The following is a 25,382-nucleotide window of genomic DNA, read 5'->3' as shown; positions in this document are numbered from 1 at the left end:
GGAATTCACCAGCATGGATGAGCACATAAACCCACAAGACAGACGGAATCAGGAACATGAGAATAACAGGAGTGCACTGGGATCACCTAGAGCTCATAGAACTTTTTCCATAGTGTTGGGTGGATATTTTGCAACCGATAGTTTTGGGTAAAAATTCAGTCGCAAAATAGGATGACCAGCCACAGCATGTGAGACAGAGTCTCTCCTACCTTAAAGGGAAGGCTCCCCCTTCTCGCCGTTCCTTGGATCAACTCAAGGTAAGCAAGAAGTCGAGAGATCTTAAACAGGGTGCTACTAATATCCTTTCTTCTTAACTTTCAAGAAAGGATCCACTTACTCGTAGAATGAATAATGGGCAAGGTAAATCTCTAACTGCACTTCTATCAAGAGCTGGAAATAGTGATACCGATAAATCTTCACTAACTCAAAGGCTAGCTAAAACATACCGGTTTGACTCTAAGTCCGATTGCACTTCTATATGGTAAAAGTTTTACAATTAGGGCACAAAGACTCCTAAAAGTAAGAACAATCTAACTATTTTGCGAATTAAGATGAAAATACAAACCACAGACAAAGCTTCTAGCTATGGATTTTCACAATTTTTCCTGGTCAAAGCTCGGGCTTCAATTGTTTCTTAACTCTCTATGTTCTTTTATTGAACACACAATAATAACATGAATCAATACAATAGGCACAAATTATGGTCAAAGCTTCTAATTTGTTCTATCACAATTGCTTCCAGTCAAAGCTTCGAATCCAATTGCTTCTTTTATTCACTTTTCTCTCAAATTCGTACTACACAATCAAAGTTATGCTTGCACAAATGTGGCAGAGCTTTCTTGCATACAACAAAAGATAATTTTTACAATGAGGGGGCACTCCTTTATATAGGCAAAGAAGTTGAGAAAAAGGGGGAGGAAAAAGTGGGAACAACTCAACCAACTTTGACCAAGTCTAACTATAGAAAATAAAGGATTACATGCAACTGCACATGCAACTCGCATTACATCTTTTACATACACATGTAACTCGCATTACATGTATTTACACTTTTTCATGTAATGCATCTTCTCCAACTACAAAAATGAAAGAAGAAGAAAGAAGACGGAAAAGAAAAGAACAATTCTGAAAGGCCTTGTACTTGATGATGCAATCCTAGATGATAACAGTATTGGGAGTTCCTGTATCTTGTACTGCTGCATTCACGTTGATAACCATAGTGTTGCGCCTTTTGACAACCTCTAGCTATCTTTGATGAATTGTTCATTGTTATGTGGAAACTTGATGTGATCCATCTTTTCTCGCTCAAGTTGTCGTGAATTCTCCTTTGTAGATCAGCACAAACTGGAGTCTTTGACACTTTGAAAACCTTCTTGACGATGTTCGGATGTACACTCGGAACAACTTTCCATCAGCACCTTTAACTCTTTTTTTTTTTTTGAAGTAAAGTGCTTGGTGCATGGGAATGCGTGTAAATGAAAATTGCTGATTTTCAAAAAGTGACTTGGGCTTTCAAGATGTCACTGCACGAAAAATGGATTACATGTAAATGCAACATGTAACAGAAGGTGGAGGGTGAAATGAGATGCAAGTGAGTGAAAGATACACTTTACATGCATATGCAGATGAAGGCTAAGATGAAAAGCATGGAAAGATACGGAAACATCTGTTTGCTCATGAAGGTGTGAATGCATATGGAGAGGAGAAAATGACATCTTTTTGACTTTACAAAAAGTGACTTTTAGTCAAAATTGGACCTTTTGGATGCAATTATATGTAAGGCATTTCGTGAAATCGTGTCGTGCAAATGGAAGCGAAAAATGAGATGGATGAAAACGGAAGTGGAAAATGGGATTACATGCATATGCGGATGGCGAATGGGATGAAAAACATGTAATCACATTTCATTGAGTGAGAGATGAAGTGTTGTGACATGGAAATGGAAAGTGGAGTGAAGTGAAACGTGCTCAAGTTCTTGGGAAAGAACTTGCAATTTCTTCCAAATGGAGAAAAAACCGAAACACAAACAAGCAAAACATAAAAACAAACACAAAATAAACACATGCTTTTGGCAAAATACTCAAACATGTCAACAAGGAAACCACTTCAATATGAAAATTCGAATTTGGAGTTTGGGGAAGTTCCAAAAGTGTGAAAATGAGAGTTTTCATCATTTTTAAAGGCAAAATGCACTTTTCATGGCATATATATGGACAAATGGGCAATTTCAAGCTAAAATATGCATGGAAATAGCAAGATTAGCACAAATTAAATAGCAAGAAAGAAAGAGTCCACTTGTATGAAGATTAAATGCAAAAAATGAAGGAGAAAGAGCCAAAATAGCAAGTTTTATAGTCTTAAGACCAATTCTCCCTTAAATCCGGATTTTCAAACAACCTTTTGACTTTTTCCGCACTTGCATGTAATGGACATTCAATGGTCGGATTTGACATGAAAGTGCTAGATAAATGGTCTCCAAAAACAATATCATGCATTTAAGACTCAAAAACAATCCCTTTTGATCAAATGTATGGGCTGAAAATGCAATTTTTTGAATTTTTGGAACAAAAATATGGTTTTTTTATTCAAAAATCTGGGCTGTTTTTGCAAAAACGTGATTAAAAAATGCATGTTTTAAAGTCATTTTTAACTTGTGAATGCAAAAACGACTTCCCCAAATGGATATACATGGATTAAAATGCAAAGAAGTGGCTTCAAAACGCAAAAAAAGTGGATTAAAACCCCAATTTTTCGGGCAATTTAAGCAAAAACGTGTTTCTCCAAGCAAAAAAGTGGTCTTCCAAACAAAACGATTTGATGTTTAAACACAAAAATGGTGATCACTATGTGATGTAATCAGCAAATAGGGCCAAAACGATTTGATTCCATACAAAAATGTGATCAAACTTTGAAGATTTATGGAGTTTTATACAAACAACATGCTCTAGCTTGGGAGTTTCAAACACGTTTTTGGGTGCAATAATTTGACTTTTGATGAGGGCAAAATGATCACCTCTCCAAAACATGATGAATGCAACTGATTTCATTCAAATCCATGGAGAAAATCAAAAGTTATGATCAAAATAGGAGGTTTTTGGAGCAAGAACATGTTTTCTTCACATAATAGGACATTTTTATGTTCATTACATATTTTAAAACATGTTGGAAGGCAAAAGAGGACCTTTTTGAGTCCAATGCATGTTTTAAAATATGTCTTGAGATATAATCTCACTTTTTGAAGCCCATTACACATTTAAAAATGTGCAAGTCTCCAAAATCTCACTTTTTGGACTCACTTACATATTTTATAAACATATCTCACCTTTTTGATGCACAAGCATAAAAACTCAACTTTTCATGTCATTGCATCAAAAAGATCCACTTTTACAAGCATTTGATGTAATGGCATGAAAAAGGTCTTCAAAATGAATTTTTATATGCATTTGCATGAAAACAAGCATTTGATGTAATGGCATGAAAAAGGTCTTCAAAATGAATTTTTATATGCATTAGCATGAAAAGTTTCCACTTTTCATGATTTTTTACATGCATATTTACACAAAAAGTCCACTTTGAGGCATTTAAGTTATGTATTTCACTTAATTTTATAAAAATGTCATCAATATGGGTCAAAAATAACATTTATGCATCATATTAATCAATATAATACATAAACATTATATTAAAGTGACATTTATATAAGTATTTGATTTAAAAATAAAAAATTTAAAAAGTAACTATATAGTTCTATAGTCACTTTAAGTGAAAAATTAAAAAGTAACTCAACTTAAAATTATAACATAAAGTGCACTATAGTTGCTTTAAGTTATAAATTTAAATGAAAAATAACTTCAAAACATAACATAAAGTGAATAAAATGTTATATTTTCAAAAAGTGAATGTCAAAATGAAAATATGACATCATATTTTTAATTCGTTTTGTTGCACCTAAAATGTCCACTTTTGAGGCACTAAAATGACCATATCTCTTGACTGACAACTCCGATTGACCTCTAGGTTAGACCGAATCGAAGGGGAAAACAAAAGGCATGACATGAGCAAAACCAAAGGACTGAAAACAAGCAAACAAAAACTCAAAAGCAAAAAAAAAGAACTTTGAAGGCTTCAAAAATCAAGCAAAGGCTCGACAGAAAGCAAAACGAAAAAGACTTGACGAAGGCCTTCAGTAACAGGATTCATTGTATCAATTGGTATCGATTGGTTAATCAATACTAACCAATTAAATAATGAAATAAACTCAAAGAAATGTGAAACTAATTTGAAAAAGTTTCGTACTGTTACCTACATTTTGTGGTGACAAAATGCAGGACAACACATAGAACTCTTTCCAGAATAGAAGATAGGCCGACACGTTGTACCTTTTTTAGTGAGGAACCGGTACAGGGGACATTTGCAGATATCATTATGGCTACTAATGACGTTTTGGAATTATTAGCACTGTAGGTATGGGAGAGTATGACTTTTGAGATGTTTGTGAACTAAAGAAGAGAACACTACAGTGTAGTCAGATAGAATAGGAGACCTCGTGGCGAGGATAATGAATTAAAGCGGGCTACATGGAAGCTTTCCTTGACTACATTTGTGGGAGTAGCAAATGACAACGCAAGCATGGATTCATAGGCTTGACACCTTGTCAGCATTGAGACCTATGACAAATGTGGAGGCAATCAAATATGCCACACTACATTTAGAGGGAGCTGCACATGATTAGTGGTACCATGGGATGGTTTCCTTTCAGTATAACCAAGTGACTTCATATCAGGGCTTTGTGGACAGGTTTGTAGAGAGGTTTTATAAGAAAGATCCAAAAGTCTATTTCAGGGAGTTGGTACAGTTAAAACAAGCAGGTAGATCAGAGTATTTCATTAGTGACTTTTAGAGGCTATCCGTTGTGGTGCCAAATATATCAGATAGGAGATTGGTTGTTTTGTTCAAGGAGGGATTATTCGAACCACTGAAGGGTTGAGTAAAAGCCTTTGATCCATTCAATTTGCAAGAAGCGATTAAAGAGGCTAGAAGTATGGAACAAGTAGCCCTAGTAAATAAATTTCAGTTAAAGGATGCATCATCTAGCAAAGACAAACCATTCTTCAAAAAACCTGACAAGAATGAAACAAAGGCTGAAAATAAAGATAAATCATTTGCTCCTTTCGATAGAGAGACATTGAATGATTTAAGAAAAAAATTTGTTTTTATTGTGAACGACCCTATGACATGAACCATGACTGTCCCTTGAGGCCAAAGGGGAAAGCAAACAGGGTTATGTGGGCATATTATGAGGATTTTGATTCTGAAAATTTAGACCAACAATCTGAAAATGGGGAATCAATTGAAGAAAAGGAAGGCGTAGATGATATAGGTGATGAGAAGATTGAGGGTAGACTTGAGGAGGTCTATCTCACTAGTGTACAACAAGAGAGATCATTCAAGATGAGAGGGGTATTGGCTGGTTAGCGAGTTATTACTTTGCTTGATACAAGTGCTATTCACAATTTTATTGATTCTAGATTGATTGAGAGGTGTGGGATTCAGACAGAGCAATTTGAGGGTAGCTGATGGCTACATCCTCAAATGTGACGGAAGATTACAAGTCTACCTCTAAAGATCAAGAACTTTGATTTCAAAGTAGATTTTTATGTTGTTAACATGGGTGATATAGATTTAGTTCTTGGCATGACTTGGTTACATGATATAGGGAGTTCACTCTCAATTTGAGAGATATGGGGATGAGGTTTCAATCAGAAGGGAAGACCCATGTACTTAAGGCCACTCCTTACAGTGAGTTTAGGATGATGTCTTGCAGATGCATGGAGAGCTTGTTGAGACTTGATGAAGTTGAGTGGGTAGCCCGTTGCACTTTAATGTCATCACAGGTGCAACAAAAATCAGAATATCAGCCGGACATACAGGAATTGAGAATCAAGCACTACAAGATTTTTAGTGAAATACCACGAGGTGGACCTCTAGATAGAGGTATTGAGCATATTATTGAGTTAGAGGAGGGTGCTAAACCTATCACGATCACAGCCTATAGGCATCCAAAGAGATTGAAGGATGAGATTGAGAAAACCATTGAGGAACTACTCGCTATGGGGCAGATTACACCGAGTAAGTCGCCTTTCACTTCTTCTGTGGTTTTGGTGAAGAAGAAGGATGAAACTCTTAGGATGTGCATAGATTACAGGGTCCTGAACAAGAAGACTGTCAAAAATAGTTACCCCATCCCATGGATTGATGAGTTATTAGATGAGCTACATGGAGCATGTTTCTTCTCCAAAATTGATTTGAGATCAGGGTATCACTAGATCTAAGTCAGAGAGCACGATACAGAGAAGATGATATTTAGATGTCATTTTGGCCATTTTGAGTTTGTAGTTATGCCATTTGGGCTAACTAATGCTCTAGTGACTTTTCAGTCCACAATGAACATGGCTTTTCAGCATTAGTTGAGGAAATTTGTGTTAGTGTTCTTTGATGACATCCTGGTGTATAGTAGGACATGGAATGAGCATGTGCGACACTTAGACACTATGTTGAGCATTTGGAGAAGGGAGTCCTTGTATGCAAACGAGTCTAAATGTGATTTGGGATTATTTAAGTTATTATATCTAGGTCACATTATCAGTGCTCAGGGAGTACGTATGAATTTTGAAAAGATTCGTGCTATTATTGAGTGACCTACTCTAGTGAACTTGAGACAGTTAAGAGGATTTTTGGGATTGTGTGGGTTCTATAAGAGGTTTGTTAGTGGATATTCTAGGGATGTAACACCCTTGACAAACTTGATGAGAAAGGGGGCTTTCTTATGGACTCTTGAGGCACAGGAGTGTTTTGATAAATTCAAGGAGTTGATGAATTCTTATCCAATGCTAGCATTATTAGATTTTAGCAAACTTTTTGAGTTGCATTGTGATGCATTTGGCCAAGCAGGACAAGCATCGGATTGCTTATGAGAGTAGGAAGCTTATGGGGCTTGAGAGGAGCTTCAGCATTTATGATAAGGAAATGTTGGCCATAATGCATGCTTTGGCCAAATTCAAGTAGTATTTAGTGGGTAGCAAATTCAACATAAACACTGACCACAATAGCCTAAAACATTTCTTAGGGAAACGAGATCTTAATGACAGACAACAAAAATAGGTAAGTAAATTGCAAGCATATGATTTTGATATTACTTATTTCAAGGGGACACAAAATGTAGTAGTAGATGCCTTGTCACGAAGACCCCACTTGAGCTTGATGACCATATATCAGAGGATTGGAGACATTTGATCCTTTTAGAGTGTGCAAAGGATACATGGGCATCGGGATTCATACATGGATCAATCCAGAATAGTGATTTCATCCTTGTGAATGAGATCATTTACAAAGGACACATTTATTTGGTGCTAGGGTCAGAGGTGAAGAGGATGGCGTTGAGAGTTTATCATGACTCACCTATGGCAGGACATCCAAGTTTTTACAAAACCTACCGGTAGATTTGTGAACGTTTTTCATGGAAAGGGCTCAAAGATGAGGTGTTGTAATATGTTAGAGAGTGTCCTACTTGCCAGCAAAATAAATAGGAGCACTTTTATCCAGCCGGCTTGCTTAAGCCGCTTCCGATTCCTAATAGGAATTGGGAGTGTTTATCCATAGACTTCATCATAGGACTGTCAAGAGCCTAGGGTAGAGATTGTATATATATTGTTGTTGATCGGCTTACAAAGTTTGTCCATTTCTTCCCAATCAACACTACATACACTGCTACACAGGTGGCAAATTTATTCTACAGAGAGGTATCTAGGTTGCATGGTTTACCTTAGAGCAATGTCAGCAATAGGGATAGTGGGTTTATGAGTCACTTCTAACAGGAGTTGTTCAGATTGTGCGGGTCATAGCTCACTCTGAGTACTAGCTACCACCCCTAGACAGATGGTGGAGGACCTCAAGAATTACATATCAGGGCAATAAAAGGCTTAAGTGTATATATCTATGTGAATATTGTTATAATTCCACTAATCACATGTCTATCTAGATGTCACCATTCATGGCATTATATTGATAGGAGGCATCAAGTTTCATGGATTTGTTGCTATCAGAAAGTAGAGTGCCCAGTGCTTGAGACTTATTACAGGAGAGTCAGGACATTATGAAGGCTTTAAGGATAATATCACCAAGGCACATTATCAACAGAAGCAGTATGCTGATCAGAAGAGGACTGAGCGAACTTTTGAGGTAGGTGATATGGTATATTTGATGCTCCAGCCTTTCCGCCAGTCCTGTCTTAGAAGAATGGTGTCGAAAAACTTAAGCCACTTTATTATGGGCCTTTTAGGGTGATTAGGAGAATTGGAGAGGTGGCTTATGAGTTGGATTTGCCAGCAGAGAGAAAAGTCCTTTATATTATTCATGTGTCACGTCTCAAAAAGGCATTAGGACATCAGATTGTTCCTTCTATAGTGCTTCCACCCTTGGATGATGAGGAGAAATTGGTTTTAGTACTAGAGGCTATTATTGAGTTCAGGGAGAGGAATTTGAAGAGACGTACTATTGGGGAGTACTTGGTGAAGTGGAAGGACCTATCAAAAGAGGATGCCATCTGGGAGAGTGAAGAAATTTTGCAGTATGCAAAGTTGAGATTGCTTGGGGACAAGCAATTTCATGAGGGTCGGACTGTAGTATCCCCATCTTTTTAGCATCTCAGTGGAGTTCTTAGCCTTTACATTCTTCGAAGGCTAAGTGGAGAAATAAGGAGAAACTTTTTAAATTAATTTTTTATAAAGTCATTAAATAAATTTAAATTAAAAGGTGACTTTATATTTAATTAATTTAATTTTCTTGAAGCACAACTAATAGTTGTATTAGAAAGGGGGAAGCTTCTAGAGAGTGCAATTAAATAATATTTTATTTCCTTTTGGAAGGGTGAAGGAAAAGAATAAATAGAGGCGAGAGCTTCATTGTTAAGCATTCGATTATTGTGAATTACATTTGATGTGAACTTAGGAGAAGAAACTAAGGGTTTCTGATTTCAGTTAGCCATTGGAGAGCGTCAATTCTTTAGTTTTGCAACCATTTGAGGTGGTGCAATATCCATTGATTTTGGCATTCAAGAGAGCTTCATTTTGGAGTTTTATTTGTGCTTAAATTGGAGAATACATTTACTGTTGGTTGCTACAGTACGTGTGAAGTGTCGCGCTATAGTATTTATGCTTGTTTCTAATTGCAACTTTTATCTCTATCCTTTGGGTATCACTATTATAAAGTTCCTCTTGCAGCTATTAGTAGTTAGCATTGTAATTTTAGGCATATAATTTTGCTGTTGTAAGTGATAATTCAGAATTGGATTTTGGCATTGCTGTAGTCATTATTGTAAGCCCATTTGTCTTGGCAAACTCATAGCAACATTGTTCATGATAATGAATTCAATAAAGGAGATATATGTTGCAAACCATTTGTTTGACGAAATGTCCATCTAATAGCATATATGATTAGCATAATAGTTGTATGCAAATTGTTTGTCAAAATATTAGCGGGCTGTAGGTATGCATTCCATATATAGTTTCCATGTATATGCATTAAAAAAATACAAAAAAGAACTGCACTTGCATATTAGTTCATTGTAAGAGGCATTCTAATATCATTTGCGAACATTCTAAATTTGTTAGCATCATTTAAACTATATCAAACAAACTAAAACACAAAATAAATAGAAAGTAGAAAGACAACATACAAGTGTTTGACAAGATTTCTTGAGCTAAAATCAGTCAATTTGAACAAGGGATATTATATAAGACATGGATGTACTTCCTTAAGTGGAAAGAGTCTGAAGAAATTCTTTCTAAATTTAAAGAATTTAAAATTATTATTGAAAGCTTTTCATAAAAGGAAAGTAAAATTCTAAGAGCATATAATGGGAAAGAATACATTTCTGAAATATTTAAAGGATTTTGCAAACTTGCTAGAATTAAGAGGGAGTTTATAGTTCCATACAACCCTCAACCAAATGGAGTTGCTGAAAGGAAAAATAGAATTGTAGAAGTTGGTAGGGTTATGATATTTGATCAAAACTTGAGCATGTCATTTTGGGCTGAAGCATCTAATGCAACAGTCTACATTCAAAATAGATGTCCTTAGTTACATCTAGACAACAAAACTCCTAAAGAAGCATTTTCAGATATGAAACCTGACATTAGCCATTTAAGGATATTTGGATGTCCTATATATGTTCATGTACCTAAGGAGAGGACTAAGGTAGAACCTACTAGAAGAAAAGGAATTCTTATTGGTTTTTGTGAAACAGTAAAGGGTTACAGAAACTATATACTTGGATAGAAATAAATAGAACTTAATAGAGATGTCATCTTTGAAGAAGACATTGATTTCAAACGAACCAATATTTCAGATGAACTAGAAATCGATGACTTATTTTGTTTCCTAGAAGAAGCTCCTACTCCTGAGATTCAGAGGGAGTACCCTGAAGAAACTTCAAATGAAATTGAGATACTTCCCGAGACTCAGGAAGAGAGTCTTAACAATAATTCTGGAAGGCCACTTTGGGCAAGAAAATTTATAGAGGAAGGAGACAAATTTGTAGCAGCAAAGAGCTTGAAAATTAATATACAATGCATTCACGTGTAAGATTCCAACCTCTGAACCTTCTAATGCTTCTGAAGCTCTTAAACATCAAGTTTGGAAAGATGCAATGGTGGAAGAGTATCAATCCATACTAAAAAATGATGTTTGGGATATAGTTCCTAGACCCAGAGAAAAATCTAGTGTTTCATCCAAATGGCTCTTCATAGTTAAGTATACTATAGATGGTAGCATTGAAAAACATAAAACTCATTTTGTGGTTAGAGGATTCTTTCAAAAGGAAGGAATCGACTTTGAAGAAACTTTTGCACCAGTTACTAGGTATACCTCAATTAGAACTGTAATAACCATTGCAACAACTAAAGGTTGGAAAATTCATCAAATGGATGTAAAAATTGCTTTTCTAAATGTAACAGTTGAGGAAGAAGTATACTTGGAACCATAGTTGGAAAACTCGCCAAAACCAAAAACTCGCCAAGCCCCCCAAAAGTTTAATTGAGAAAAACTCGACCATTTTTAATAAAAAACTCGGGAAAACTCGAAAACTTAAAAAACTGCTAAAATTTAATTCAAGTTACATTTTTTTGCAAATTTGAATGAGAAGATGCATCTAACGAGTTCATTATAGAGAATACAATAGAAACAAGTAGGAGTTTAGATATATATAAATGCATAGCGGGTACAAAATCACATTCTCGTGCGGAATACTGATGGCAGGAAGCATAATAGTAAATAGGTTGTGTCAAACTGGAAGTAAAAACCTCATTACAATCACATCTTCCTCATCCTAGCTCTACTAGCATATTGTAACTCTCTATTTTATAATATATATTGGCTTTTTGCCTTTTGTTTTTAACAAAAATAAAATTTAAAATATAAAAATAAAATTTTAAAAAAAGAGTTTCTGAAAAACTCGTCGATTTTTTGCTAAAACTCAGCAATTTTTCCACAAAAGCTCGGCAATTTTTTCTATAGCCGAGTTGTGATTAAATCTGTGAAAAACTTGCTAGTCCCAAAAACTCGGCGATTAGTAAAAACTCACCAATTATTTGGCAATTATGCCAACTATGCTTGGAACAACCAGAAGGATTTGTGACTCATGATACTGCCTCCTATGTTTGTAAATTGAAAAGTGCTCTATATGGACTCAAATAGGCTCCTCGAGCTTGCTATGGAAGGACTGATAAATATCTTCTAAGTCTTGGATTCACCAAGAATGATGCTGATCCAAATCTTTACTTTAAAGTAACTAAAGGTGATATGTTGATTCTAATTCTTTATGTTGATGACCTTTTGATTATAGGAGAAGATTAGTGTAAGAAAGAATTAACTTTTGAATTTGACATGAAGGACTTAGGGATTCTTCATTTCTTCCTTGGATTGAAAGTTTGTCAAAAGCATGGGAATATCTTCCTACATTAAAAGAAGTATACTTTCGATATTCTGAATAGATTTGGAATGTGGAACTGTCGACCTATGTCAACACCTATTGAGACCAACCTACACAAGCTAAAGGAAGTAAGTGCTGAACCCAGACTAGTTGATCCCACTTTATACAGATAGATAATTGGGTCTTTCATGTATCTTGTGAATACTCAATCTTTTATCTGCTATGTTGTGAATGCATTGAGTCAATTCTTGTGTGAACCTCGTGAGATACATCTTGTTGCTTTGAAGCATATATTAAGGTACCTTCAAGGCACTATTGGGTATGAACTTAAATATGAGAATACCAGCTTGGAGTTACATGGATATATTGATTTTGATTGGGCTGGAAGTGTAAAAGACCAGAAGAGCACATTAGGATGTTGTTCTAGTTTAGGATTTGAAATATCTCTAATCGGATATTTGCTGATTTCTTTCACAAATAACATTCAGAACACACATATGTGAAGTTGCATAGTAAAAGCCAGTAATATAAATACTAGAGAATATCCCCAATAGTCATATTATCTAGTTGTTTTCTCCAACTCCATATTCAGAACTTAAACCATAGGCAGATGTATTATGAATAGTAATAGATAAACAATAGATCATCCAATAAGATATAAACATGTCTTTTCAAAATTATGTTCAAGAATTCAAGTATATAACAATGTGTACAAACCAATAATATTAAACCTAGTAAACTCTTTAACTTCTTAAAATACGTTATTGCATTATACAACAGCAATACAATAACCAGCACTAACAAATCCAATCTTAAATACAAATTAACAGTTAGATTGGAATACTAGAATAAGAACCCCTAAGTGCATGTGAAACACTTGAACTAATGTCCCCTCGGACAATGGGTTTGCGTCCACTATCTGCCAGCATAACGGGCTACATCCTCAAACTAGTTGAAAGTTGAAGCTTTCTGAATAACTCTCACAAGAGAGAAAACTAGAAATGAATCATAAACGATCATGCCCAGCAATGAGCCTCTTTCCCTCTTTAATACACAAACTAAGACTTCTCGACTCCCCTTTGGCTTTGTGACTATTCAACTTCCCTCTGGCTTTTCGTCTTATACCTCCTTGACCTTTTGGTGTATTTATAACATTAATTCAACCTTTTCATAATTTGAGTCTACACTTTCCTAGTCAATTTTAACTTTATATATAATAATACGTCAATATTTTTGATGTTCCAAAAAGGGGACATTACAAATCTTCCCTTTTTAAAATTGCTTGTCTTCAAGCAATCAGTACCAAGATCCCATATGAATTTGCATGTAGCCCTGTAGCCCAATCTGAAAACAAACTCGGCCATCCTATAAAGCAAGGTGTTACTTTGCAATCCATCCGACAGCCGGATCCCTGGATGCCATATAACTCTATGAAATAAGATTGCACCTGTAAACTGGACAACTTTGATCATTACTGTGTCGAACCTTAAACTAAACAAAGTTACAACAAGGTCCTTAGTAAGCCATAAATACATATAATCAACGCCTGGATACCAAACCCTGTTGTCATAACCAGCCAATATGATAAGATTGAAATGTATTAGAGAACTATGCATAACCTAGTAGATGGTGATAACCCGACCTAAATAGACGATATAATAAACTAGCTTCTCAAGAACTAAGTGTAACACCCTGGGCGCAACAAATACCATACTGTCATGTTCAATCTGGAGAACCTCTGAGTACATAGGTATTATGAATAAGAATGAAGCTGAAAGAGCATTCCCTATGATCAACACATAACTCTCCTCTAAACTACACCAAAGAATATCCAAAGGCTGATGTATATAATCCAACCAACTCGTGTATGGTGTGAAATCAGGTACCCTATGTGGACTGATCCATTGATGCACAACTGTAGTCAAATCATCACTTCCAACCTGTGACCTATACTTATTGCTAGGAATCGTACTAGGATTCCATATCCTGAAATCATAATCATCTTTTCATGATAATAAAAAGGAGAGTCCTCATATACCTCAAACAGGGGATTATCGAAAATGCAATCTGCATCAACTTCAAACACTGGGTTGTTGATAAGCTAAATGAGATCTGAATCCTTGGTACTTGGTTTTTTTGGAAAGCTGGCTAAGTCATAAGTTTGCTGAAGGCTATCAAGCTCAACAATGACTTCTTTGAAAAACTCTTGCCTCACCTTACCCTCATGTTGCTGAGAATGTTTTGTGACCTTGATTTGATTTTCTGCTTCTTGAAGAGAAAATTGAATTTCATCCAATGCCTTCTGAGTAGACTTAAGCTCCCTATTGAGCTCTATAATCCCATTCCTCTCCTTTTTTAGTTGATCAACATGTATTTGAGCAACCTTACGAATGTTATCCTTGTTGGAAAGCAAATATAAATAATCTGATTTCATAGTTTGAAGAGCTGTTCTGATCAATTGCAAATTAGGAAACAAGCCAATATGCTTCCACTCCCTTTTGAACCTTTCTGTAGAGATCTTCCACCATCTTGTGAGTTCTGTCATAGCAAATCAGGAATGCCACAACCATGTCATTACTATCCTTCAATTGATTCTTTAAGGTATGCATGTCATTATTGTCTTGTTGAAGTGGTTCATTGTCTTGCAGTGTTATCTTGGATGGTTCCTCTGAATTCCTGTCATGGGCATAGGAAATATAGGGTTAATCACAGAAATACCCCATCTTGCTATTACCTCGTGTGCAACTGACCTCATCAACCTACTTATTAAAGCTAACCTCGAAATCACCAATGTAGAAATTTGCACCCTATGTAACAACTTTTGCATGATCACATTAAGGCTATAAATCAATGGTGGTTGACTGTTCTTCTTTTTCAAGATCCTCCATTAAATGATCTTGTCCTGTTGGAAGTTCTTCATACGAAATTTTGCATTGGTATTTTTTAAGGAGATCCTTAACCAATTCAAAGTACTTTCTTTTTGCCATATCCGTCTTATTTTTTTGCTCTAGATGAAGCTCCAAGTGATCGCTAAATGCTAAGTCATTTTGCATGCGGGTAGGAAGTTCTTTATACTCCCCATAAATGTTGAGTATTTCTACTCTTATATTGGATTCAAAATTCTGGGTTAATTGCTCTTGGGGCTTCATATTACCCTTCCTGATTTTATCCGAATCTTTTCCCATTGTTGAATGTTATCGTATTACTGTAAGCCTAACAAATAGCTCTATTTTGCCCCAAAATTGCCTTTTTCAAGCTATCTTGATTTCTTAATCGATTGATAATAGCAACAGGATTTGGTATTCCTCAAGCTGACTTAGCACAAGGTGTACATACACAAAAGCTTGAAAGATTGATAATAAAATATCCCCTTTCCTTCAGTCAGGGCCACACATTTCCCAAAATTTCTTGATGCACTATTTTTTGAAAGAAGCAGTCTGAATCAATTGATCAAACATAATTTTCCTTTCCGTGTCAAATGTATGCCGATGAAGAACGCACTTGTAAATAACACAGGCAATGATAGGTTTATGATGGCTAAAGCCCAAAAATTCAGAAACACACTTCAAAAGAATTTTTTGATTTTCCTACTATCTTTCGACTAGCAATCTAGAGCGTCTAGATTCTACTGACATGCAACTGATGTAATGATCTGGTCTAAAAATGATCAATTGAATTAAATTTTGACTTGAGGTATTTTGTCAAACCATTGGCATGTAACCCTGATATTAAGTTCTAATACTACTATGAATTGTTCAACTCCAGAGTATATAACCATATGATTACGACATTTTCATACAACTGTAATATCCAAATCCCTAGTTTTGATGAAGAGTTCATAACTTGTATAGAGGCATTTTTACAAATAGATTATGTGCAATCCCAATGTTTGAAAGTTCTGAGGTCATTGTGATATTCTTATGTCTTTACTGATCAAGCAATTGACGTGAGGGCATCCAAAGCTAGTTATACCAATGACAACTAAGAAGGACATTGTTATTTTATAAATGTGGTTAACTTCTGTTATTTGATCAAACCACCGTCTCTACTTCTTCAGATAGTTGCCGCCTTCCACACTAACCCTGCTATGTGTTTACCAAAGTAAGGTGCTTCCTATGTGGAGGAATGAACTCCCTCACAGTTGGAAGATGTTTTGCTTGTGTTGGGGCCGTACACGAAATCTCTTGCTGTTTGCAAGACTTTCATAATAACTTTTACCCTCTGTATCTTGCTTCTACACTTACATCAAACTGGCCGCAGGTTTGGATACCAAGGAAGGTTGCGTTAAGATTGATCAATCAGTCTTGTTGTGTTACCTTCAAAGGACTACACTGCCAATTGTAAATTCGACTATGACAAAACTTATCTACCTCTCTTTTTATTGGCATTTACATTCATCTGTTGATACGACTTGTACATCATCAATACTACATCTTACCTTCAATTCTGTATAGCTTCTATCTGCTACGTATTCTGCTACTGTGACTCAACACTAGGAAAAATGCTGACATAACATTACTGAGTAACAAATAAATCATTGTAAACACAAAATGTATTCCTTCAACACTCAAATGATCATGCGATACTAACAACATAACAAAACGTTACTCTTGGTTTGAACTTTGCCTGAGCTAGATTGTGAGTTTGTAACATCTTTCGCAGACTGTCATGACAGACACTAACCACAATCTCCATTAGTTGCCATGTGGATTTTCCTTGAGTCTTCTTCAAAAGGATAGGTTTCGATTCACAACAAACAACATCCTTTGAGTGCATACGTTACGGGATTCTGCCATTACTGAAAAGCAATGATACACCTTCCTTTAATAATGCCAACGCTAACTCTTGGTGTTACCTCTCTTCAGTGGTAACGGTTGTTTGAGCTTCTGCAGGTTAGACTGGGTTCTTCGAGGACAATAACTCGTACTCCCATCCAACACTTTATGACAAGGTTTAAACTCGTCTCTTCATATATTGGTCGGAAGACTCAGAACTTAACAATTTCATGTCAATAATTGTTTTGTAGATATTTGACTTTTGACTACCCCCCGGTATGCAAAAATATGGTCGCATCACAATAAAATTCAAACTAAAAAAAAACGGCTTCAATAGTTTTATCGACACCAATCTCCATTCATAACCTTTGTCAAAATACTCAAATGGCGTGAACCAAAAATGTGCTAGGATGTGAGCCTTCTAGTTCGTGATATTGGAAACATCCGTTACGCATCCCCGCTAGTGTTATCAAGCAATCGGGAGACGACATATTGGGAATAATCTCCTTCCATGCCGTAAACTTCTTCTTCCAGCTGATACAAGGCTCATGGTTTTAACTTAAAGCTTGAAGATGCTGACACAAAGCTTGTGATTGGCCCACAACAACCGTTGGATGGCTATCATTAATCGCCTAAGTAGCTCCCATGCATGACCCTCTTCACGACTTGATTAGTGGTAGATACCGCTCAAAAGATATCTCCCAAACACTCCTAATGGTTGCAACTATTGCACCCAAATGTGAAGAAAGCTTACATGCAATAGGGGAAACTTGCTCGCCCAAGGACAGTTGTTTTAACTGCTAATTCATAGATCAAGCAATGCTAGATATTGCATTCCAGTATCACAACCCAAATGAGGGTAGTATGCAGCAGTAAGATGTCCATTTGTGACACAAATTACCCAACCCAATAGGGTCAATGTTACTTCCGATTGCAACACAATTAAAACACCACAGGAAGGAATTATGGCGTCTAAGGTCAAGATACAATCGCTCAAAATAGCAAAGCCAAAGGTGTCTCGAATTGCGGATATAACTTTCGCAATGAAATAACAGAGCTCAATTACCAACTTCTTCCAACACATAGTATCCTTGGGAAAGTCCAACATCAAAGGCACTGAAGCCGATGTTTTTCCAACATCCCAACATAAAATTCTCGTTGACAGCCAATTGTACGACTCAATAATTGATTCAAAATTTGCAAGTATTGTGTCGTCGGTAGAAATTGTGTATCGGCCGACGGGTCCCTTCGGGAAAGTTCTTGTTATGTAGCTGACGGTGAATAGTTTGTAGCGGACATGATGTATCTGGCCGACGGATACCTTCGGGAAGGTTCGTCGGAAAGTATTTATAACCCTTTCGGGAAGCATTGTATTCATCTTATCATTATCATTATCATAGGAGAAAAGCATGATGTACTGTTGGTATATGCGAATAATAATAGAAGTTCTGCTATTTGCTGTTCGGTGTTCGTGTCTATTTCTTGTGTGCGTTGCTTAATTAATCCATACGGTAAACATTTGGCGCCGTTGCCCGATGGACCTGGTACGCAGGCAGGGGGATATGAATTAAATGCCGAATCAGTTGAACAAAGATAAGAGTAAGCTGAAGGAAAAAGATGACATACGCATTGCGCGGGAAAATTTAATTTTGGCTCAACAAATAGAGCGGCGAAGGAGATTTCAGAGGATTCCCGACGGAAGCAAGAGTGCAGAAGGATTGTTGAAGGAGACTCGACAACGGCTTGATTTGGTGGAAGAAGCGGGGGAGGAGTTTTTGAATCTACATACGCCACGGGAAGAGAATCCTGATGGAAGTAGATCAACTCGCACGACTCGAAGTGCTGAAGGAGCACGAGCGTGGAGTGACCTCTTCGTCCGAGATATACTTCCAGAACGGACAGCTACAGTTGACAAACCCTCTTCTTCACCAAACAGCGCGGAAGCCCAAAACTACGCGGGTGTTGAAAACAGTGCGAAAGCAGAAAACAACGCGGGTGTCCAGAACAGCGCGGGTGTACAGAACAACGCGGGTGTCCAGAACAGCGTGGTTGTGCAGAACAACGCGGGTGTTCAGAACAAAACGGGTGCTCAAAACAGCGCGGGAGTGCAAAACAGCGCAGGTACCCAACAAAACCCTCGACATACAGTAATAATGGCAGGTCCGAAGGAAAAATTGCCTAAATTTGATGGTGATGAAGCAGCTGATCCCATTCGACATTGTAAAACATGTGAAACGATCTGGAGGGCGAATGGCATAACAGATACAAACGAATGGATCCGACAATTTCCTGCAACCCTACGGGGTGTTGCCATTGATTGGTTTACTGATGCCGATCCACAGAAATTAAATAGTTGGGATAACATTAAGAAGGAGTTCATCGCAGAATTTCAACTTTTGCGTGATGACAATGAAATTGTCGCAGAGATATTCAATACCAAGCAAAAGAAGAATGAAACTGTACGGGTCTTTGCCAGGAGGTTGAAGGACTTAATCAGTAAGATGGAGAATAAGCCTGCTGACGGGTTACAGAAAAGATGGTTCATTGAAGGCCTTCACCCGAAGCTGCGGAAGAAGATGAAGATCGTGCCGCCATCCACATACAATGAAGCGTACAACCGGGCACTGAACCTCGAAAGTGACCAGAAGACAAAGAAGAAGAAGAAGACCAGCTCGTCCGATTCAGATGACGATGCATCCTCAGGAAATGATAGCAGCGATGACGAAGGAAGCAACAAGAAGGTTCGTGCCCTTCAGAAAGACATGATTCAGATGATGAAGGAATTCAAGAACATGAACAAGGAAACTAAGGGCAATGAACTATGGTGCACGGAGTGCAAGAAGGAAGGCCATACGAAGGGATCCTGCCCAAAAGAGCAATTTTGCGAGATCTACCAGATTATGGGACACTTAGTAAAGGAATGCCCTTTCAATTTGAAAACAAGAACACCGCAGCAAGTGTTCCTGACACAGGAGGCCTCTCCGTCCGGAGGGAACGGGAACACCAGTACGGAAGGTGCCACATCGGGTGGATACAGAAACAACCGGCATGGTCAAAATAACAACAATACCAGCAACAACAATAATGGCAGAAGAAGTCGAATTTAGTATGATGCGAATGGTCGGCCGATAGTTCAATGCCGCGCATGCAGTCTGTGGGGTCACTTCGCCCGAGAGTGTACAACAGCGAACACACCGAAGTTGTTATGCAGATGGTGTGGACCTGGTGATCATGAAGATGCTAGGTGTCCGAAGTCGGGAGTAAACTTGATCACCGTCGGGACGAACGAACAAGAGGTTTTGGCCATCACACGGAAGCAAGCAAAAGTGTACCCCGACCCGGCGGAAGAGAAGAAGAGACTGGAAGAAGCACGGGTAGAGATCTAGAAAACAACACAGGCAGAAACGGCACACCTAAAGGACATGCCGAGTACTTTCGTCCGGAACTGTGCAGAACAGAACATTGTACGGCAAATATTACAAGCTGAGATACCCGTCAGGATAAATGATCTGTTGCTCACTATGCCTCAGCTTCGATCGGCACTCACAAACATTGTTCCCGCTGCTCAACTACCAAGAGAACATGGAAGGAAGCAGGAAAGTGGAGCAATTGCAGCGGACAAAAAGGAGAAGGAAAGTGGCGCAAGTGTAGAAGATCCGATGCTGTTAGCTCTTTCATCCAAACGCTATCCGACAGTCGTTGAAATGGGCATTCTCGGGACTGTATTGACGGAAACAATTTTGGACGGAGGGTCCGATGTCAATGTGTTGCCTGAAGACACTTGGAAAAAGTTGGGACAGCCGACATTGTGGCCACCTACCTTCCAATTGTTAACAGCCGATCAACATGGAATCAAGCCATTGAACATAGAGAAGCCGAAGAAGAAAACACGGATATGACGTGCTTAGATCATGCTTATTTTACCTTATTGTAATTTGTTTATATGCCTAAAGGCATCTCTTGTATTGCAAGGGATGTACCCCTATATGTTTAATAATATATTAATTGAGTCCCATCCTTGCTTTTGTTGATCGATGAGATAGTAAGAACATTCGGGTAAAATGTCATCAATCTACACTATAAGTAATTGACCCCATGACTTGTTGATTTATCAACTAAGTTATACAAGTAGTTATAACTATATATATATATATATATATATATATATATAACTACAGATATTGCGTAAAGTATTGATTAGAATATATTTGAGAGCATATATATATAAATCAAATATAAAGGCTTGAAGATTATTTAAAATAAATTTGATCATTAAAATTTAACACCATTTTGATCCCTTTGAACCTTGTTCAACCTGTATGGACCAGTTTGAACCTTATGGAGCCATGTTGAACCATATGAACTTAGTTGAACTATATTGAACCAGTTCGAACCAATTTGAACCTCATGAACCAATATGAACCAGTTTGTACCAATCGAGCCAGTTTGAACTAATTCAAGGTGGTTTGAGGCCTGTTTTCGAACCTAATTGAACCTTTCCGAACCTTTTGAACCTGTTTGAACTGCTGTAACTAGTTTGAACTAGTTCAAAATAGTTCAAAGTATGTGCTCTTAATCATTAAGAGAGTGAGTATTTAGAGGCTCAATATTCTCTAACCGGATGTATGTGTGGGTGAAATTAATTTGGCAAAGTTTTGAAAAAGGGGTCCATATGCGGGCTAACAATATTTGTATTGCATTCAGTCATATCATTTCATCTATATTTGGAAATCCAATCATCATGTCTGTATCTGATTTAAGAACTATAGATTCTTAAGTATATGATCAATCTGCATTTAGAGACTATCAAATTGCAAATTATAGTTGATTGATGTTTCATATCCAATCGTGACCAAGCATCATAATTGACAATTAGAACCAGATCGGACATTTAATATGTTTGAGTGAGTTCACTTTCGATCTTGATTAAGGAAATCATTTGCAGTTGTTAATGGTTGAAACCCGATTAGAGATCAAGCATGAAGAGGCACCTCTTCATGAGACATGCCCATGAATAGACATGTCTCCACATTGTGGAGATATGTCCACTCGTGGATATGTCTCTACACACCCTATGTAATAAAGATCTAATTCCCAACGAAAGACATCAAAATTTAGATATGCTCTACCCTTTGAAGTTTGGTGACTGCAAATATCAGATTTAAGGCTACTAAATAATATTCAGTATTTATCAATATTGAATTGTGATTTGCATACACAATTGAGAAAGATCAAATTTTGATTACATCCTGCAAAATAGAATCTGAGATAATTAATTATCATATTTTGAAAATTAAAACACATTCATAGTTCTAATCTGAGATAAATTTTATCATTTTCAACAATGGCTACTATGGAAACTATAGAGGTGGCAAGTAAGTCAGAATAGCCAAGTAATATGATTAATGAAGACAGAATGCAGACAAGACACGATCGGTGACCATAAGCTTATGATCGGTGATTATGTAGAGCAGTTGATAGCATATATAGAATCTTCGTAGCAGTCAAGGTAGAAGTGGAATCATAACATGTGATCATGTGTGCAACATCTGCATGATTTTCATTTGGCAAACTCACGACCACAACCTAATTGGTTGAGTGGTGACAAGAGTTTGGACTATCACTGGTGTTAAGCAAAGAAAAAACAGTTGAATACAATTAGAAGATCTGAGACCATTGAGTGGTATAGTATGAGTGATCTTATTGGGTGATGTGATGACGAAGTTTGACGATTGTAGTAATGATGAGTTGGCACAATTTAGATTGATGAAAATGTATGAAGTGGGGCATTGGAGGAGTCAAAATGTGTTTGACTACCTTTGAGTAATGGACACGAAAGATCTTGTTGAAGACCAATGCAGGGATGATTAAATATATTGAGACATTGAGATATGTGAAACACTTAAGATGATCGAGTGGGAAGCTTAAGATATGAATGAATGACTAAGATTAAGAGACAAAAGTTATGTGTAACAAAACTGTTATTAAAAAGGTTTGTAATGAAATAAAGATCGTACGATTATGAGGTGTTAAGGTTGCGATTGAGATATAGAGCAAAGCAGAGAAGAGTTGCAGGAGAGCAGTGAGTGAATTGATCTGACAGGGAAGGAGTGCCATATCCAGATTAGAGATATTGTTGTTTCCTAATAGTTGCAGCAGGAAAATCCTTGAATAGGATGAACTCTAACAATTTCTTATTGTGAATTCCTTAACCAGGTAAAGTCTTAAGAGAGTATTTGAAATCCTCTAACAAGGGAGATCATTACAGATTTGTTTGTACTTCTAACAAGGTACAAATCACTCCTATCAGGGTGAACCCTCAGAAACGGTAATCATAAGCTTCTAACTGGGCAACTGATTTATTGTAGTAGTGAGCTTGTGGGTATCATCCCCACCTTGGTTTTCACCCTCTAACAAGGGTATCTGTGATACAAAAAGAATTGTGTTGTGTGTGATGGTAATTTGAAATTGTTATTTTTTATTTACTAGCATTGGTTATACGCTTTTCTGTTTGGAAGTTAGTATTTCTCTTTAGCAGTTCAATGGTTGAATTTTCACATTACTTGTCTGTACTGATTCACCAATCGTCCCACCTCTCAGTACTTAAAAATTGTAACCATTGGTATCATAGCACTGGTCCTCTTGATACTAAGCCTAAGAAATAGAGGAAAAGATGCACAATCGTGAAGAGTTACAGGTATGAGAAGCAACTTGAAAGTGCAAACTAGATGATTCGAGAGCTGCAAGAAGAGCTGAAAAAGTCCATAGCCATAAGGAGAGAACTCACTGAAAAGATGAATGAAAGCCAAGGCTACATTGATCAATTATTTGAAGGAATGTCTCTTTAATTAGGAGAGAGTTGGAGAAAGAGTATTTTCCACAAGCCAGTTAAATGATGGAATTTAAGCTAAACATATCTAAGGATTTCCTTCTTTTTTGCATGGGTGAGGGTTGGATTCAAATTATTTTCAGCTTCATTTATTATGATTATATGTACTTAACCAACACCTTCTCTTCATCTAGGAGACTATCTATGTTAGCACAAAATTATCGAATGAGAGCGACTTTCCTTGCAAAAAAATTGTAAGCAATAACAAGGTCATAAAGTCAACGAGTGTTAAACAAGATCGAAGAAATATGGTAGGAGACGAAAAATTACAAACCTTATGGCTAGATATGCAAGCATATGCATCACACACAAAACCTATTACACAAAGAGGGCTTTGCATCTGGCATGTCAATGCTCACCACATACTAGATGGTAGTGCAAGGCAAGGAGTTCAACCTAATCGAGGCCCTGCAGGAACAACACTTGGACAACATCAGCTAAGAAAAGAGAAGTGGTCATTTGCCTAACATTCTCTTAATAAATATTCTAGCCGTGGCACAGATTAACAATCATGCTAAACACCTAAAATATCCTACATCCTCGATTGAGGTTTATGGGGTTTCTTAAAGAATTTTCAAACCTAGATGCGAGGAAGAGATGTAATCTTGTTAAATAGTATAAGAAGATGTGCCAATGATACACTTTTGGGGTAGAGAAAGACCATGTTTTCATGGAGGCAGTATAGCTTCAAACATATTTGGTATAGATGGCCCTAGTTTATTTGAATTTTTATTAGTTTTATAAAAATTAATCTCCTAAGAGCTGTAGATTTTTACATTAATGTTGTGCAAGTCTTCTTAATGTTAGGACTATTTGATAAGTAAGAAATATATTTACTTATTTATGCTAGATATACTACATCTGCATAATTATTGATGAGAATGTGATTATTGTTATAAGGAGTGTTTCTAAGAATTGAGATATTGTAGTAAAAGGAGTCAAAGCAGCATGTCAATCTCATGCAGCCATGTAACTGTAGAAACAGTAGATGTTCCTGCAGCCAAGAAGCATGTGGTACAGAAATGGACACCTAAGCATTGAAACGGCATAATAATCTGTAGCAGACATCTTGAGCTCATTGGATATTTCCATCATAATCATTATCAGCAGGTTCTGTGGCATTTTGATGTTTGTTAGTTGAGTCCTTTGTGACTAGATATACAGGCCCATTAGGACTTTGTTTTCTATTTTGTTACCTTGATTTAATAATCATCTTCCTATATATCAGCAATGAAGGAGGGCTTAGGACTCGTCTATCAGATAATGTAAGTCTATTGATACTAAGTATTACGTGGGAGATGGATCATAGGTCAACAACTTCTGTAGAAGTTTTTTGTTTTCATATTGAATTAAATTTTACTGTAGGGGATTTTTCCTGACTGGTTTTAAATTTGTTTGGTAGAGTTGTAGTTTTCTTCTCTAGTTGATTAAAAGATTCAGGAAAGTTGTTTACAATATATTTACATAGGTGAGTTTCAATTGCAAAGTTGTTATAGTGGCATGCTGTTTGTTTATTTGTTGTGAAGAGAATGGTCTTTCTTTTTCATTGATATAACAATGAGATTACAAGCTCTTTCTATTATTATATGAATGTCACAAGCTAATATTAGTGTACCGAGTGTGTTTAATTTCCCGTAAAAAAACAAAGAAAATATAGTCACTTACAGGATAACTCATAGTTTCTTTATGGATTTTTGTTGCTCTTCTGGAGCTGCCATAAAAGAGGTGCATG

General features: G+C 36.8%; 1 protein-coding gene across 1 annotated transcript in view; it reads left to right on the top strand.

Moving 5' to 3' along the window:
- LOC149578477 (P-loop containing nucleoside triphosphate hydrolases superfamily protein) overlaps nucleotides 1–25,382 on the top strand; it is a 313,758-nt gene that overhangs the window by 214,063 nt on the left and 74,313 nt on the right. The window lies entirely within an intron of this gene.

This window comes from Cupressus sempervirens, chromosome 1 (assembly GCF_028749045.1).
Source record: "Cupressus sempervirens isolate cs-2001-9-10 chromosome 1, ASM2874904v1, whole genome shotgun sequence".
Classification (NCBI taxonomy): Eukaryota; Viridiplantae; Streptophyta; class Pinopsida; order Cupressales; family Cupressaceae; genus Cupressus; species Cupressus sempervirens.
Note: the sequence above shows the minus strand (reverse complement) of the source record. Positions and strands in the feature narration are given on the sequence as shown.